This window comes from Aethina tumida, chromosome 2 (genome assembly GCF_024364675.1).
Source record: "Aethina tumida isolate Nest 87 chromosome 2, icAetTumi1.1, whole genome shotgun sequence".
NCBI classification, from domain to species: Eukaryota; Metazoa; Arthropoda; class Insecta; order Coleoptera; family Nitidulidae; genus Aethina; species Aethina tumida.
In genome coordinates, this window is record NC_065436.1 from 30700521 (window position 1) to 30718137 (window position 17617).

Genomic DNA, 17617 nt, shown 5'->3' on the forward strand with positions numbered 1-17617 from the left:
TTTGTTTTAATTAATTATTCATTAAATATTTAAAATTGAGAGAGTAATATTAAAAAATATACAATTTATTGTTCTTACTCGATCTTTTATATTAATTAATCAATTTATAATTAAATATTTTTGTGTTCATAGAAATATTCTTTATACTATTTTTACATAAATTAAACTATATTATTAAAGTAGTAATAAGTAAACCATTTCTTAGTGTTACTTCAGAAAAATCCTGTTTTAAAACATAATCTTAATTATTTTAATTTTATTAATATATTTATATCGCGCATCCGCCTTTTTTTAAAATATGAAAAGTAATAATGAAATATTTAAAGTTAAGAGGGATATACTAATTTTTTTATATTAAATTCAATCCCATATTAACTAAGTAAATTGTAAACAATGTATTACTGTTACTGATATTTTAACATTTAATTTATTTTAGTACTTATTTTATATTTTTGGCGCATCTAACAATGTCAAAAGTGATAATTAAATCTTTAACATTTATTAAATTATTATTTTTAAGTATTAAGTAATGAATAAACCATAATTTAAGTATGAAAAGTAATAATTAAATGTTTATTGAAGTTGAGAGAGGTATATTTATTCTTTTATATATTTTTTTTAATATTCAAATATATGAATTTATTCAACCCCATATTAATCAAGTAAATAGTAAACAGTTTACTACTGTTATTTAAGAAAAATTATTTATAAAAATTGTATTCAATTTATTTTTAGTATTGATTTCATATTTCAAGTTCTGTAATTTTGAAATGTCAAATGTAATAATTAAATATTTAATGTTGATGAAGATAAACTTTATACTACTTTATTGCAATCTCATAATAATCAATTAATAACTGAACCACCTACCACTGTTTCTTCTGAAAATATTTCTTCAAAATTTAATCTAATTTATTTTAATTATACAAATTATATTTCTTGTGTATCTGTCTTTTTTATATATCAGACGTAACAATTAAATATTTAATGTTAAATAGTATGTTAATAGTATACCTTGATGTTAAATTATTACTGTTACTTCAGAAAAATCATCTTTGACATTTAAGAATTTGATCTTCGGTAAGAGAATAACGCCTAACCGATACATCGAAACATTCTGAATAATTTATTTTCCAGGGCCCCAGAAATGCACACACAACTCCCGCATATTTTTTTTTTTTTAAAGCGTTACCTCGGAATCTTATCGTAACTGTCCCAACTGGTAAGGCAATTGTAGGACGAGTATCTGCTGGACGAGCCCATCTTCTGCGTCCTAGTACCATAATTGAGAACCGTAGCACCCCAACAGAAGCACAGCACCATAGGTCCGGATCATTTTTCGTCGGGGCGCCAATTCGAAAATTCGTATTTTGCGAAGGCGCGGGAACGTCGGTAGCCGTCTCGCGGTTCGAGCGCCGGACCGGGTCTTCGGCGCGCCACGCCGGAGTTGCTGGTACGGAAGGCCACACGCCACTGCAGGAGACGACGTCGAGTACGCGGTCGCCGCCACCGCCGCCGCCACCACCTGAGAGTACACGTACACCGACGCCCCTCCCCTTCTTCCAGAGGCCACACGCACCCCAGACAATGTGCGCCATCCGAATATTTTTCTATCATTTTTTTTTTTACTATTCTTTGTTTAACATTCATAAAATACGAAAAATGTGCAGTGGAAACGAATTTTCAATTAAAACTCTTTGTTTACAGTTCATTTTCTATGCCTCACTTTTCTTATTCTTCATTATTTATTGAAAACAACCCTTTTAACGGCAAAAAACTTTTTGGGAAAAAAACGGTTGAGCATTAACTATAAAATCAATAATTTATTTTCAACCAGACACATAAAAACTTAATAAATATTCAATAAAATATTGCATGTTATTTTTTCTACGGGATATTTACATTAACGAATAGAATCCGTAACCCGGCAATGTTCTTGAACTAATACATTATCCGGTCGAACAATATCCATTCATAAAATTCACCAGAATTCTCCCCACATACATTAAACAAATTGCTTGAAATTCGTCGGAACTAATGATATCGGAAAAATACAGTACATGAATGGGGGCGAGTGACAAATCACTATTTCCCGAAAAATTAGATCACGACCTAAATAAAAACCAAACACCGTCTTTAACAATAAACATCTAACAAGCGAATAATTTTCGGAATGTAATTTAATTTTTTCGGAAAAGTCCTGTCAAACAAACCTGATTGGATCGGACAAATCGGAAAATGAAAAAAATCGGGCGTCGGAGCGTAATTTATTCTGGCAGCGGATTTTATGACAACAAACACCTATTTTTACATTCATCATAAATAATGATGTAATTAGTACTTTCATATGCTCAATTGATTGCAGTTTTGATTAATTAATTGGGGATGCAGTCGAATTCCTGGTACTGGGAACTAACAATTGTTCTAGTAAGTTAAAGGATCACAATCAGTAATATAATTGAATGATAATATTGTTCATAATTCGCTTAAATTATAATTTAAATGTTGTTTAAATATTTATATTGTCGACCTACTCTCTATATATTCTAATAATTAATATTAAATGAACTCATTAAGGAATAAAAATTGTGGGTTTTAGATGAAGAATGAGATAAATGCACAAATCAAATATAAAGATGAACGATTAAGGTTTAATCCCAGCTATTATATGTTCTGAATAAAGGAAATAATTCTATTAAAGTGCTAAGTAAAAATGGTAATATATATTGAAATTCGTCGAAATTAATGATATCTGAAAAATACCTTACATGAAATGAACGAAGTGATAAATTGCTATTTCTCAAAAAATTAGATCCTGACCAAAATATAAACGAAAACCTTCTTTGACGATATACATCCAACAAGGGATTATGTTTTGAAACATAATTTAATTTTTGGGAAAGTCACTAGTCCTCTTAAACAATCCTGTATGGAACGGGCAAATCGAAAAATGAAAAAATACAGAGTCGAACAGTATTTTTTTTTTTTTTTTTTCATACAGTAAATATTATGGCAAAAACACCTACTTCAGATTTCACATTTAAATAACGATTTAATTAGCACGTTCATTCTCTCAACTGGTTATAGTTTCGATTAATTAATTGGGGGTGCATTCAAATTCCTGATACTCGGAACTAACAATTGTTCTAGTGAAGGTTACATTAAAGGATCACAATTAGTAATATAATTGAATGATAATATTGTCCAAAATTCGCTTAAATTATAATTTAAATGTTGTTTAAATATTTATATTGTCAATCTACTCTCTATATATTCCAATAATTAATATTAAATGAACTCTTTAAGGAATAAAAATTGTGAGTCCTAGATGAAGAATGAGATAAATGCACAAACCAAAACATAATGATGAACGGATAAGGTTTATTCCCAGCTATTTTATGTTCTGAATAAAAGAACTAATTCTATTAAAGTGCTTATTGCTAATTATCCCCACATACATATTAAACAAAGTGCCTAAAATTCGTCGAAATTAATAATATCTGAAAGATACCTTACATAATATGAACGAAGTGATAAATTGCTATTTCTCAAAAAAATAGATCCTGACCAAAATATAAATGAAAACCTTCTTTAACGATAAACATTCAACAAGGGATTATGTTTTGAAACATAATTTAATTTTTGGGAAAGTCACTTGTCCTCTTAAACAATCCTGTATGGAACGGGCAAATAGGAAAATACAGGGTGGAACAGTTTTTTTTTTTTCATACAGTAAATATTATGGCAAAAACACCTACTTTAGATTTTACATTTAAATAATGATTTAATTAGCACGTTCATTCGCTCAACTGGTTACAGTTTCGATTAATTAATTAGGGATGCATTCAAATTCCTGATACTCGGAACTAACAATTGTTTTAGTAAACGGTTACATTAAAGTATCAAAATCAGAAATATATTTAAATGATGTTATTATTCATAATTCGCTTAAATTGATACAATACTATGAATATTTCATGTTTATTAATTGTATTGAATTTAAATTCTGTATATATTTTTAACTTATTCTCTATATATTCTTGTAACTAATAAACCAATTAAGGAACGAAAATTTTGAGTCCTGAAGGAAGAACAAACCAAATATAATGATGAACGATCAAGATTAATGCCAGTTACTTCCAGATAAAAGGACATATTCTACTAAATAAAAATATTAATGTATATGCTAATAATTTTCTTAAAGATATTTAGTTAATAATTCATAAAATTTACAAAGACTATCCCCACATAAATTAAACAAATTGCCTGAAATTCATCGAAATTAATGGTATCTGAAAACTACGTTACATGAAGGGGGCGTACAGGTAAATCACTATTTTCCGAAAAATTAAATCACGACTTAGATAAAAAACAAGCACCATCTTTAACAATAAACATCTAACAGGCGAATAAATTTAGGAATGTAATTTAATCGCTAGTTCTCTCAAAAGAACTTGATTGGATGGGGCAAATCAGAAAATGAAAAATCCTGTGTAAAAACGGAATTTTTTCAGGCAGCGGATTTTATTACAACAAATACCTATTTTGAATTTTATATTTAAATAGGTTACAGTTTTGATTAATTAATTGAGGATGCAATCGAATTTCTGATACTGGGAACTAACATTTGTTTTAGTAAAATTAAAGGATTAAATCAGCAATATATTACAATGATCATATTAATCATAATTCGCTTAAATTGAAATATAATACTATAAATATTTCAAGTTTATTAATTGTATTGATTTTAAATACAGTTTAAATATTTATATTTTCAACCTACTTTCTATATTCTTGCAATTAATGTTAAATAAATCTATCAAGGAACGAAATTTGTGAGTCCTAAAAGAAGAATGAGATAAATGAACAAACCAAATATAATGATGAACGATCAAGGTTTAATGCCAGCTTCTTCTGACATTGAGAACTACAGTTGTTTTAGTAAACGGTTACATTAAAGGATCATAATCAGTAATATATTTAAATAATGATATTATTCGCTTAAATTGAATAAAATACTATGAATATTAATTGTATTGAATTTAAATTCTGTTTAAATATTTATATTTTCAACATATTCCCTATATATTGTTGTAACTAATGTTAAATAAACCCATTAAAGAACGAAAATTGTGGGTTCTAAAGGAAGAATGAGATGAATAAACAAACTAAATATAATGATGAACGATTAAGGTTTAATCTCAGCTACTTTTGTATAAAAGGAATAAAATTCACAAGAACCATCCCCACATATATTAAACAAAGTGCCTGAAATTCGTCCAAATTAATGATATCTGAAAAATACTTTCATGAAGTGGAGAAAGTGATAAATTACTATTTCTCAAAAAATTAAATCCTGACTTAAATAAAAACGAAAAACTTCTTTAACGATAAACATCCAACAAGGGATTATGTTTTGTAACATAATTTATTTTTTCGACCTCTTAAACAATCCTGACTGAAACTGGCAAATCGGAAAATAAAAAAATCGGCCGTCAAAGCTATTTTTTTTTTAGACAACGAATTTTATGAAAACACTTACTTCGAGTTTTACATTTAAATAATCATTTATGGATCTACTCAAATACTAAATTAAAATAGTAATGCCAAGCTCCTTGATAGTCCAAGCCATTTTCAAAATTTGAAATATTTCGCAAGCCGCAATTAAATACGTATTTAAAAGGCATGCAAAAAAGGTATTGACAAAAATTGTTTACAGAAATTATATTTATTGAAAACATAAATAAAAGTACAAAATATGTATATTGAATTTAAATATTCCGGAATGAAAAGGGAACTCGGGTACATTTATCGAGAGTCACAAATAATCCTTCAAAGAGCAGCAGGTTGGCTAGCTCCGTTTATAAAATTCAGAAGACTTTGTCGCAACTAAAGATATCTGAAAAATACTGTTCATGAAGTGGACTAAGTGATAAATCACTATTTCCCAAAGTATTAGATCACAACCTAAATAAAAACAAACACCGTCTTTATTTCCCGCCAGAACGTTCTATGATAACAAACGCCTACATCGGAATTTACATTTAAATAATGATTTAATTAACACGTTCATTCGCTGGTTTACGTTTTGATTAATTAATTGTGGATGCAGTCGAATTTCTGGTATTGGTAATTAACAATTGTTTTAGTGAACGGTTTTGTAAAGGGATCATAATCATCACTATATTTATATCATTATATTGTTTCTAATTCACTTAAATTAAAATACAATGCCATGAATATTTTATAATTATTAATTGTGTTGATGTTTGTGGATGTTACAATATTCATATTCTCAGTTTTCTCTCTATATTCTTGTAATTAATATTAGATTAACTCGTTAAGGAACAACATTTGTGAATTCTAATGAAAGAATAAGATAAATGAACAAATCAAACGTAATAATGAACGATTAAGATTTAGTGCCAGCTACTTTAATTACAGGATAAAAGGACTAATTGCATTAAAGAGCTAAATAATAAAAAACTTATTTAACAATAACAATTCATAAAATTCTCAATAATTATCCCCACATACGTTATACAAATTGCCTGAAATTCATCGGGATTAGTGATAAATCACTATTTCTCGAAAAATTAGACCATGACCTAAATAAAAATAAATGCTACATTCAACTATAAACATCTAACAAGTGAACAATTTTCGGATTATAATTTAATTTTTCGGAAAATCGATAATCCTCTCAAACAAACCTGGTTGAATCGGAGGAAAATGTAAAAAATCCAGAGTCGACACATATTTTTTCCTGGCATTCGATTTTATGACAATTAACACCTATTTCGGATTTTACATATAAATAATGTTTTAATTAACACGTTCATTCGCTCAAATGGTTGGAATTTTGATTAATTAATTGGGGATGCAATCGAATTTCTGGCACGGCAAACTAACAATTGTATTAAGTTACATTAAAGGATTACATTCACTAATATATTTAAATGATGATATTGTTCCTAATTCTCTTAAATTGAAATATAATACTAAAAATATTTTACATTTATTAATACTATTTAAATATTTATATTTTCTATTTACTCTTTATATATACTTGTAATTAATATTAAATATTTTTTTTATTTAACGACTTTGTGTGTTTTAAAGAAATAATAAAATAATTTAAAAACCAAAATATAATGAGTTTTTTGTGTCTGCTACTTTAACTTCTGGACAAAATGTATAGACAATTCTTAAATACATTTGCAGTATTAATTAATAAAATTCACAACTATTATCACCACATACATTAAACAAATTGTCTGAAATTCGTCTGAAAAATACGCTACATGAAGTGGGTGAAGTGATAAATCACTATTTCCCGTAAATTTAGATCATGGCCTGTATAAGAATACGAAAACTGTCTGTAACAATAAACATCTAACAAGCGAATAATTTTGTGAACATAATTTAATTTTTCGGAAAGTCGCTAGTCCTCTGAAGGAAACGTAATTGGAGTGGGCAAATCGGAAAATAAAAAAAAAAATTTGTCACATCGAAACAGTTTTCCGGTGGTAGATTTTATGACATTAAAACACCTACTGTGGATTTTACATTATAATAATGATTCCTAATTCACTCAAATTGAAAAATTATTGTATGAATATTTTATATTTGCTTTATTGTAATGAAGTTATAATATTTATATTTTCAACCCATTCAATAATTACTGTTCTATAGACGCAAATTGGTTGGTGAAAATTATGTGCAATTTTTACTTAAGAGTCTTAATAACTTCAACTAAATATTTGGGACCACCTTCGATAAGTCGAATTTACCTTGCTTCAAGTAAACTCCTCAAAGTTTTTCCTTTCCGTTGATACCTGTCTTATACTCGAACGGCATTCCCTATTGGCAACAATTCTCAGATCAACTATCGATTGAATAGTATAATGCCGTAAACTCCTACAATTTACTTTATGGTGTTTACATGACTACAACATCCCAAATTCTAAATGGAACTACATTTTACCATTAAATGTCTTAAAGACAATAGTAATGCTTATATTTCGCTGTTTTCATCAAACGCAAATAACTGACTTTCTTACATTAAAATAAAAACTCTACACAATAATAATATTGATTGTATTATGTATCACATATTTTATAGGTTTCAAAATGTTATTTTGATAAGCAGTATCTCTTGTAATATTTAGATTATTCACATGATAAATCAAATTCTCTTGATAAGTCGAATTTTTTATGGAAAACCATAGTTCGAATAAGACTGTATTTATATTTTCAACCCACTCAATATTGATATTAAATAAACACATTAAGGAACAAAATTACCAAAGGAAGAATCAGATAATTAAAAAAAATTAAAGTTGGCAGTTATAGAGACTGCCGATAGAAATAAAAACTTTTAGTATTAAAATTTGAAATTTCATAATGTTTGAATTAAAATTATCTATTGACACTCAATAACAATTAATATACAATCATATTATTTATGGATAGTATTTGTATTTACTTAAATTTCAATATGGTTTATTTTTAACATTGTTTTAATTGTTTGCATCATTGTCATCATTATTTTCAACAATACTTAGACTTTTCGTACTTTCAATTATTTCATTGGGTTCTAAAAAAGATACAATAGGCTTATGATAACTAAACTAAGAAATGAAAATGTTTGATTCAAATTCAAGTATCGCGTAAAAACGGCATCGTTTGTCGTTTTATATTTTGTAGTACTGAGTTTTCAATTATTAGAAATGGCCATTCAAATAATAATTAAACAAAAATACTATTTCAACAATGCACAGTATATAAACAGTGAATTTTTCACTAAATCCATTCAATTTCACTTATAAGATATACACATGTCGGTGATGCGAACGAACGAGATTTCACCCATCCAAAAAGTGTCTAAGGCGCACACATCACTGCGCGTGCGCCAGTCATGAGCATGTCGGTGACGCGAACCCGTAGTTATTTCCCCTACCAAAAAGTTTTCACTTCAAAAAAAAAAACGAAAAAAAGACTTTCAAGTAGTAAACTAAAATGTTAATGTATTTGTTATTAATTTTCTTAAACATATTTAGTTACCCCAAAGTATGTAGAAAACAATTATTACTTGTATTATATTTAATACTTTTTGTTAAATTCTAATATTGCTGTTTTTATGTAACTTAGATTGCTTAAATACCCATAATTATTTTAACGATCTTTCTCAAATAAACCAAGGGTAAGCCGTACTCAAATGACAAAACAACACGCTTTTTCCCGTTTAAGATGATAGATAACGTGAATTATAGATATATTTACTATACTGAACGTGAACAATGGGACTCATTTCCGGAATATTTTGATACTCAAAGGACTAATTTTAGAACGTAAATATTCTAATCAATATTTATGTGTCACCCTTTATGATCTATATAAAACCGTATAAAACGTACTACAAACAAACTCAACAAATTCCAATTGGCACAGTTTAAATTTCAGCGTTATGAAAAGGGGGATTTCATTATGCAAAAAAGGTCGTGCCAAAAAAGTAAATCCGAACTGTTAAGCCGGCAATTTTTCAACGGCGTAAACGAGTGGAAATGTCTCGGGGCTGATTGCGAAGTGCAATTTTGTGTTATGTCAACATTTAACTCTTAAACGGCAAACAAACAAAGCGCCGAACTGAACTCCATTCATTCATCCTCGTTTCGTTTCGCAAAGGCGGGATTTACACGAGAATCGTCATTTATTCATTTCGCATCGCAATTAGATTTGGGCACTAGGAAATGGGTTTTTTTACACTTTTGTTCGGTTCAAAACGGGAAAGTTTACGCACGCACTCCACGAAAGGAAGTTGTTGAAGTCGTAACCCGATCCGTTTCGCTCTCCTCCCAGAGCGATTTTACAACCCATCGAACAAAAACGATTGTAAACAGCGTTATTGAAATTAATACGCGGCTGTAAAATGCGACGCATTAATTAAGTGCACGATATTGAACAGGCATAAAATTCGCGGGCACGTGCTCGAATTACCCGCAGATTTCTGTATATTATGTTCAGATGTTCGGCTATTACATCACAGATGGCGCGACTATGTTCGCCGATTTAAGCATTAATCAAACATAAAATTTAAATTTAATAATTGATGTTAACATTTATCCAGTAACAGTTGATTCGATTAAGCTTAGTTACTCTTTTGGACGCTTACAGATAATTTAAAAGTTTCATTTTGCCACTTTGCTCGGCTCTTATAAATGTTTATTTTCTCCTGACTCTTCGTATTATTAAGACGCTTATTAAATAATAAATCAAATTCGCTTCCGTTTAATTCCAAACAATCCAGTTGAAGGCTTTAAGCACAAAATAACTAAACGTAAAAGACAAAGACAAAAACTCCGAAAGAACAGCCGTATTAAATATCCAAGCGTACTCTAGTTACATAAACTTCCTGCCAATTTAAGTTACTCTCATGATTTGCAATAAGGTACAACCGGATTTTGTTGTCGCAGTAATTTACCGCCGGAACATTCCTCTATCATAATTGGCATTGATTAACTGACGTGATGGACGAATTTAAATTATCTTCATCACACATGACACATTGTAGAATATGTGACACGAGCACCAATATTAAGTTAATATGCATATAGTATAATTAACCAAGTTACGAAAGAATGTTATAGTTCACAAACATTGAATAATGTGGAGTGAGAGGTTTATTGGGTGATAATGACCTCCAAACAAGATATCAAGATAATCAAGTGTCTGTAAAACTAAAAGTAAACTCACCAGTCAGACATAGAAGATAGAACACAGAACCAATGGTTATAATTCATTTATTTTTGAAAGGTAATTTGAGGCAAGGTAGAGAAATAGAAAATGATTAAAAATTAAGACAAAAATATTGAATATATTGATCAGTATGTTTTTTATACTAATAATGAGTTGAATCTTCATCGTAACTTAAATACTCATTGACTTGTCCTGGAAATACCTTTGATTTAATAGAGGTAGTCAATTTCATTCCATGCCATCTCTACTTGAATTCTCCTTCCTTTCTATGCTGTCACTTGTGATCAATCGATGATAAATCTGGAAATTTTTAAAGGTTCTCAGATAAAGCAGCAAAGGGGGTCTAAATCAAATCAGTTTCTGTTTTCATATAGACCAGATTCCTACCACATTTTGTTAAAATTGGACCACTGGCTGTATGTGCCGTATTTTCCATGTCATTTAGGTGAATTACCAGTACATGTGACTAATATCAACAAAACCTCTTCGTTCACAAAAACAAGAGACAAAACTTATTATCGTTTTATATTTACATATGGAGAGCACCTGGGAATCTGCAAGGCCACCTCGTCCAGGCTGTCGGAGGGCGTGAGGGGCGGCCGCTCGAACAGACGGCTGGGCGCCAGAGTCAGCGCCGCGTTCGTGTACCGTTGCGAGTAGGTGCGCGCCTTCCGCCTCTGGCGCTGCTGCTGGGCGGCACGCTTCTTCTTCTTGTCCTCCTCGGCTCGCCGCAGGTTGTGCAGCCGGAAGAAGTACATAGACATTCTACGGAATAACCGACGAACGTTCAAGAAATTTATGTGGTTGGTTTCGTTGCCGTATCGGGGGTCGAGACAATATTTATTGAAAAATATTGTTGAGTCATTTACACGGTAGTATGACTAATGTGATGGAATTAAATATTATCCCGACTGGGCGATAACCAATTTCTAATTACACGATGCGGGATGCGTGGCAAATGGATTGTACTATGTCAAGCGTCATGCAGTTAGATGGGTGCAAAATGAACAATAAATTATTGTGGTATTGTACATAACTGAGATAATTATTACTATTAATTGGTGCAAAGGAAATTTATTAATCATGCAATCGATGTTAGACACTATTTCCTAAACTTCAAAACCTTTTTGATCCTTTAGGAGGGTACAAACAAAATTATAACACATTAAAAGATAAGGGGACTAACAAATAAATTAATATTTTTATAAAAAAACTATAAAAAACATAATTAAATAATGAAAGAATTATTTCTAAATTAATTAATTTTATGAATAATGTGCATGTTTTTCAAAGTTGGAATTATATTGAAAGAAATACATAGAAGTAAGTAATCGTAGATTATATATAGAGGATTAAGGCTAATATTAAATTAAATAAATTCAGACAATGTTGTGTATCATTAATATCTCAATCAATATATGGTTTTCATTTATAATTATAATATGTTTACAAATTTGTATATCTATAAACAACTATCCATTTAATTCTGACATAAATATTTGTCAAGATATTTTGTAGTCCCTTTCCAGATTCCAGTGAAACCATTTTTAGTCCTAAATATACATACACTAAAATTACATGAAAGTTTATGTAATTAAGTAAACTGTGAATTATTTAAATGAAAAATTTCAAATATATGTTTTACATACACAGTTAATGTTCAGACTAGTTTATAAAATAGTAGAAACATTAGATATGTTGAGAAATCTAAAATAGATAGATAATTTTAATTTAAAAAAATTAACTAACTACAATTCCTGGTCACTGTAATAAAGTTAGTTGATGCTTATGTCAAAAAATATAATTATTTAACTGAAAAATTTTGTATTAAAAATATACGTTATATTAAACAAATTAACCAGAAACTATAAGTTAGTAGTTTATAAAAAAGTTATAGTTTAATAGTTTATAAACTAGTTGTAGTTTAAGAGTTTATAAATTAAACAGTATTTTTTAATACTAAATATTGTGCTTGTGAAACTTAAAATTAATAATTTATAGAAAAATAGGGTTTATAAAGTAGCAATAGTTTGTTTATTTTCTTTATAAACTAACTAAAGTAATAAAATACCGAAAATTATAATAAAAATGTCTATGTATCCTGAAGAAATTCATTTTAAGTAGGTACAGTTTAGTAGTTTATAAACTAACTAAATATTGGTTATTTTAAAATACTAAAAATTACGCTTTTCACATTGAAAATATTGAATATAGTAATTTATAAAGTAGCTATAGTTTAAGTTTTGGTTATTTTAAAAAATCAAAAAATATAATAAAATGTGTCAATGTACCTGACTGAAAATTATTTTTATATCCTGTTAATTAAAATTAAAAAATATTATATTTGCATCTTAATAATATCAATTTTGAGTAAACAAGTTAACAACAAGTAATTTATAAAATAGATAAAGTTTAGTAGTTTATAAACTAGGTGTAGTTTAATAATTTATAAGCTATTGTATTATTCATTTTAAAAACCCAAAAATTAGACTTTTTACATTAGCAAAACTCTAATTGATTATCAGATTAATCAGAAATTTATAGTTTAGAAATTTATAAAATTCATATTGTTTAATAGTCTATAAACTACGTAAAGTACTGTTTATTTTAAAATATCAAAAATTACGTTTTCCACATTAGCAAAACTGACTTGAATAGTTTATAAACTACATTTAGTAATAGTGATTTTAAAATACCAAAAATTATAATAAAAATGTCAATATATCTCGAAGAAATTTATTTTATATTCTCCGTTTGTTATTAAAAATTAAATAATTATATTTGTATTTTAATTATATGATATTTATGGTAATCAAATTAACCAAAAACTTTTATAGTTTATATACTAGCTGTAATTTAATAGTTTATAAACTATTAAAATGTATTGCTTAAATTCTGATAATAATTACAAAAATTATTTGTTTTTAGTATAAACATTATTCTCACTTCATTGAAAGGGTTTATAAATTTGTATAGCTTTCGGTTATATATGTATAAATTTGCTTAGCTTATAAGTTAGCCGGATAACTTATAAAATAACTAAACTATTAGCTATTTTATAAAAAATTTTACATTTAAAACAATTTTGTTTAAATTAGTAATTAAACTAGGCAAGGATATTGGCAAATGTAGCTCTCTGGTATCTTTATTTTTATAAATTTTATAGTAAAAATTAAACTAATTAAACGTTTTAATGATCAAACTTGCAATTTCCAGTAATTCAAGTTTCCCAGATTAAATCTTGATTGAAACTAACTTTGACATTGTGCCAGGTTAAAATGGAACCCAATTATTCCCTGAGGATTGCACCAAATATGTTATACTATGTGCATTTACTACCTAATAATGAGCATAATTATTTCGCTTATGTGTGCTGGTGTTACTGAAAATACGTTGTGGTATTTGCTTTGTACCAAAATAGCATAACTGTAATCAACGACGTTTCCTTTCTCTAATGTTCGCACTACTTTGAAGACCGCTGTTGACAGTATAATATGATAAACCGAATCGCCAGAACACAACGACGGGTTCCCCAATTTTGTGCGGATTACAATAAAATCGGCCAGATTAAACAGCACACCACCTCCTCCCGAAAATCAAACCGCACAAAATGAATTACGGTCGTGTGGTAAATTTTAATTTAAAACGAATAAAGCCGAATAATCGAAGAGAACTAACCGCACGTTTTGATTCGATAAAATGTTTACTTGGGGAGGGTCTCTCTATAATGAGTATAATTTTGGGGGGTTGGATCAATGTTCTCCACATCTGAAAATAAAATGTCCCGGTCGGTATAATTTCAAAGCAGCGATTTAAATAGAGGGATTCAACCGGAAACTTTATAGTCAGTAACTTTAACGGTTTCAAAAGAACTTTCAAATCCCAACGTGGCTAAAACAAAATTTATTGGTAGGTGTAAGATTTACACATTATTGTTGTTGTTTTAAATTACCCCCGTTGAATCCAAGATACTGGTAATTATGTGATGGAAATCTTATTTGGTTTCGCCCCCCAAGCATCAGTGAACCGTTTTCGGATAAAGTTACAAACACCGAGTTAATTACGTGCAACAATCCCTCGTATGTTGGGGTTGTTTTCCCCGACGGTTCCGTGAAAAACACAAGAATCGAACGGGGTCGTCTCAATTAGGCGGCACAAAGAGGTCGAGACAGATCGAAAGAAACGAGCCCCGTGGCGGTTTCACGTGTCGAACGGCTGTTTCATCGCATATGCAGACTCGTTTTATCTCCCCGGAGCCTGTTCGATGGTGTGAGGGTGCTTGTTAGCCGACTCCGGCAGTCCGGGACTCGAACACGTCACTAAAGTGGACTCTTCAGGTTTGGCCCGTATGCAGTTCTCCGTTTATGCGTCTATGACTCTCCGAGGGGCTGTGGTTTGTTCTGACAATGGGTTGAGGATTCGTTTATTGTGCGGATAATGGTTCCTTTTATTAACTTATTATTTATGGTTTCCAATGTGAATATCGATGTTTTTGGACGAATTGAACTCAATCGTTTATTTAGGATATTTTTTTATTTATGGTAGACAAATTTATGGGATCTCAATAAACATAAATCATTTTTGTAACATTTTGTATTTGTAAAATCTCTCAATGGATGCGGCACAAAAACAAATAATCGATAAAAACAAATATTTACATTACAATGGCAATATCGGTCTACAGTAAAATATAAGTGTATACAAAATGTGGATTTTTATGGCTTGACAATAAGAAATAAAAAAATTGTTCACGATTATATAAATTTATTTATATCCTTTAAAGATAATGTCAATAAATATAAAAACCTCATTGAAAGTAAATTTTCTTGTTTTACATTAAGCAAAATGTTTTATTTTAAAGATTGAATACCACAAAAAAATGATAATTATAAATATGTACATATATTTTCAACTCAAATTTTAAAAAAATTAACATAAAATACTCAATTTAATGTAAATTCTGATAAACTAAACTTTGTATGTCTTTATAGGTATAAAGATTATATAAAAACAGAATGGTAAAAAATTAAATTTATTAGACTTATTATTTTAAATAATTAAAAATATATACATATATTTTAAATTCAAAGACTACAAAAAACAAATATAAAAGATTTACTATATAAATTAAATTAATTTCACAAATAAAATGAAAATAAAAGACTTAATTTAATGTAAATTCTCATGAACTAAACTTATCTTAGCTTTTCATATTTATATAAAAGAAGTATTTTTCTTTCCATAAATATTAAATTTATTATATTTATTATTTTACATAATTAAAAATATATACATATATTTTAAAACCAAAAACCACAAAAAGTAAACATAAAGACTCAATTTAATGTAAATTCTCATGAATTAAACTATATATCTTTATATATTTACGTAAAAGTAGAATTTTTCATTCTGTGAATATTAAATTTATTTGATTTATTATTTTCTGTAATTATAAATATATACATATATTTTAAACTAAACAATGTAATGCAAATTCTGATGAACCAGACTCTATATGTGTGTCTTTATTTCTTTATATAAACATTTTTCTTTCTATGAAAATTAAAATTCTTAGATTTATTATTTTATTTAATTAAAAATATGTACATATATTTTAATCACACAGACTACAAAAAATAAACAATAAAGATGAATTTAATGTAATTCTCCAGATATAAACTATTTATCTTTCTATGAATATTAAATGTATTAGATTTATTATCTTAAATAATTGAAAATATATGCATATATTTTAAACCCAAAGACTACAAGAAATAATTATAAATATTAATTTAATGTAAATTATCATGAACTAAACTATATTTATCTTTACTTTTTATATATATATATAAGAAGTATTTTTCTTTCTTCTAAATTAAATTTATTAGATTTACTATTTTAAAAAAATAAAAAAGGTGTTTATTTTAAATATAGTGTAAATTCTCAGGAATTCATATCTGTATAATTTTTTTTGTATGAAAATTAAAATTCTTAGATTTATTATCTTAAATAATTAAAAATATATGCATATATTTTAAACCCAAAAATTACAAGAAATAATTATATTACTTTTTACTTTTTATATAAAAGAAGTATTTTTCTTTCTTCTAAATTAAGTTTAAATAAACACAAACTGTTTATCTTTTTGTGAAAATTAAATGTATTAGATTTATTATCTTAAATAATTAAAAATATATGCATATATTTTAAACCCAAAAACTACAAGAAATAATTATAAATATTAATTTAATGTAAATTCTCATGAACTAAACTATATTTATCTTTACTTTTTACATAAAAGAAGTATTTTTCTTTCTTCTAAATTAAATTTATTAGATTTATGATTGAACTCAATTTATATTTATTATCAATTATTGTTCACTATAACGAAAATAAAGATATAGTATAAGTAGTTCATTTTCTGAAAATCTCGTGTCCAAACCAATGATTTCCTCTAATGACCCCCCAAACGTCGACACTACAACATTACTTCCTCATCTTCAAGTGTCATCCTCCTTTTATTCAAAATTACACCGGTATCACATAATACATCCACTCTCGAAAGCGTCATCCATTCTTTCGCGAAGGGTCAAAAGGCCACTCGAATATCATCGTAACACGAACAATACTTCACATCATCGAAATTGGCTCGACTCCTCGTCCGTCCCATAACAATTTTCATAATAATCCCAAAGAAAATCACACAGTAATCTTCGTATCCTCCACATCTCCCGGGATACATCGGGCACAATAGATTTCAAACGCCTCACACGCGCTTCTCAAACATTTAAATTTGCATTTTTTTGCCTATGTTGTATTTTGTTATTTATGAAGGTAGATCCTTGTTGTGCAGGACGAA

General features: G+C 28.2%; 1 protein-coding gene and 1 long non-coding RNA gene across 2 annotated transcripts in view; both read right to left on the reverse strand.

Annotated features, from left to right (window-relative positions):
* LOC109602171 (potassium channel subfamily T member 2) overlaps window positions 1–17617 on the reverse strand; it is a 258306-nt gene that overhangs the window by 66266 nt on the left and 174423 nt on the right. The gene's annotated exons all lie outside the window — the stretch shown is intronic.
* The window catches only part of LOC126264441 (uncharacterized), a 44847-nt gene continuing 38514 nt past the window's right edge, over window positions 11285–17617 (reverse strand). Inside the window, exon 3 of the long non-coding RNA XR_007547154.1 lies at window positions 11285–11523. This is a non-coding gene — a long non-coding RNA (uncharacterized LOC126264441). The remainder of the gene's footprint in view (window positions 11524–17617) is intronic.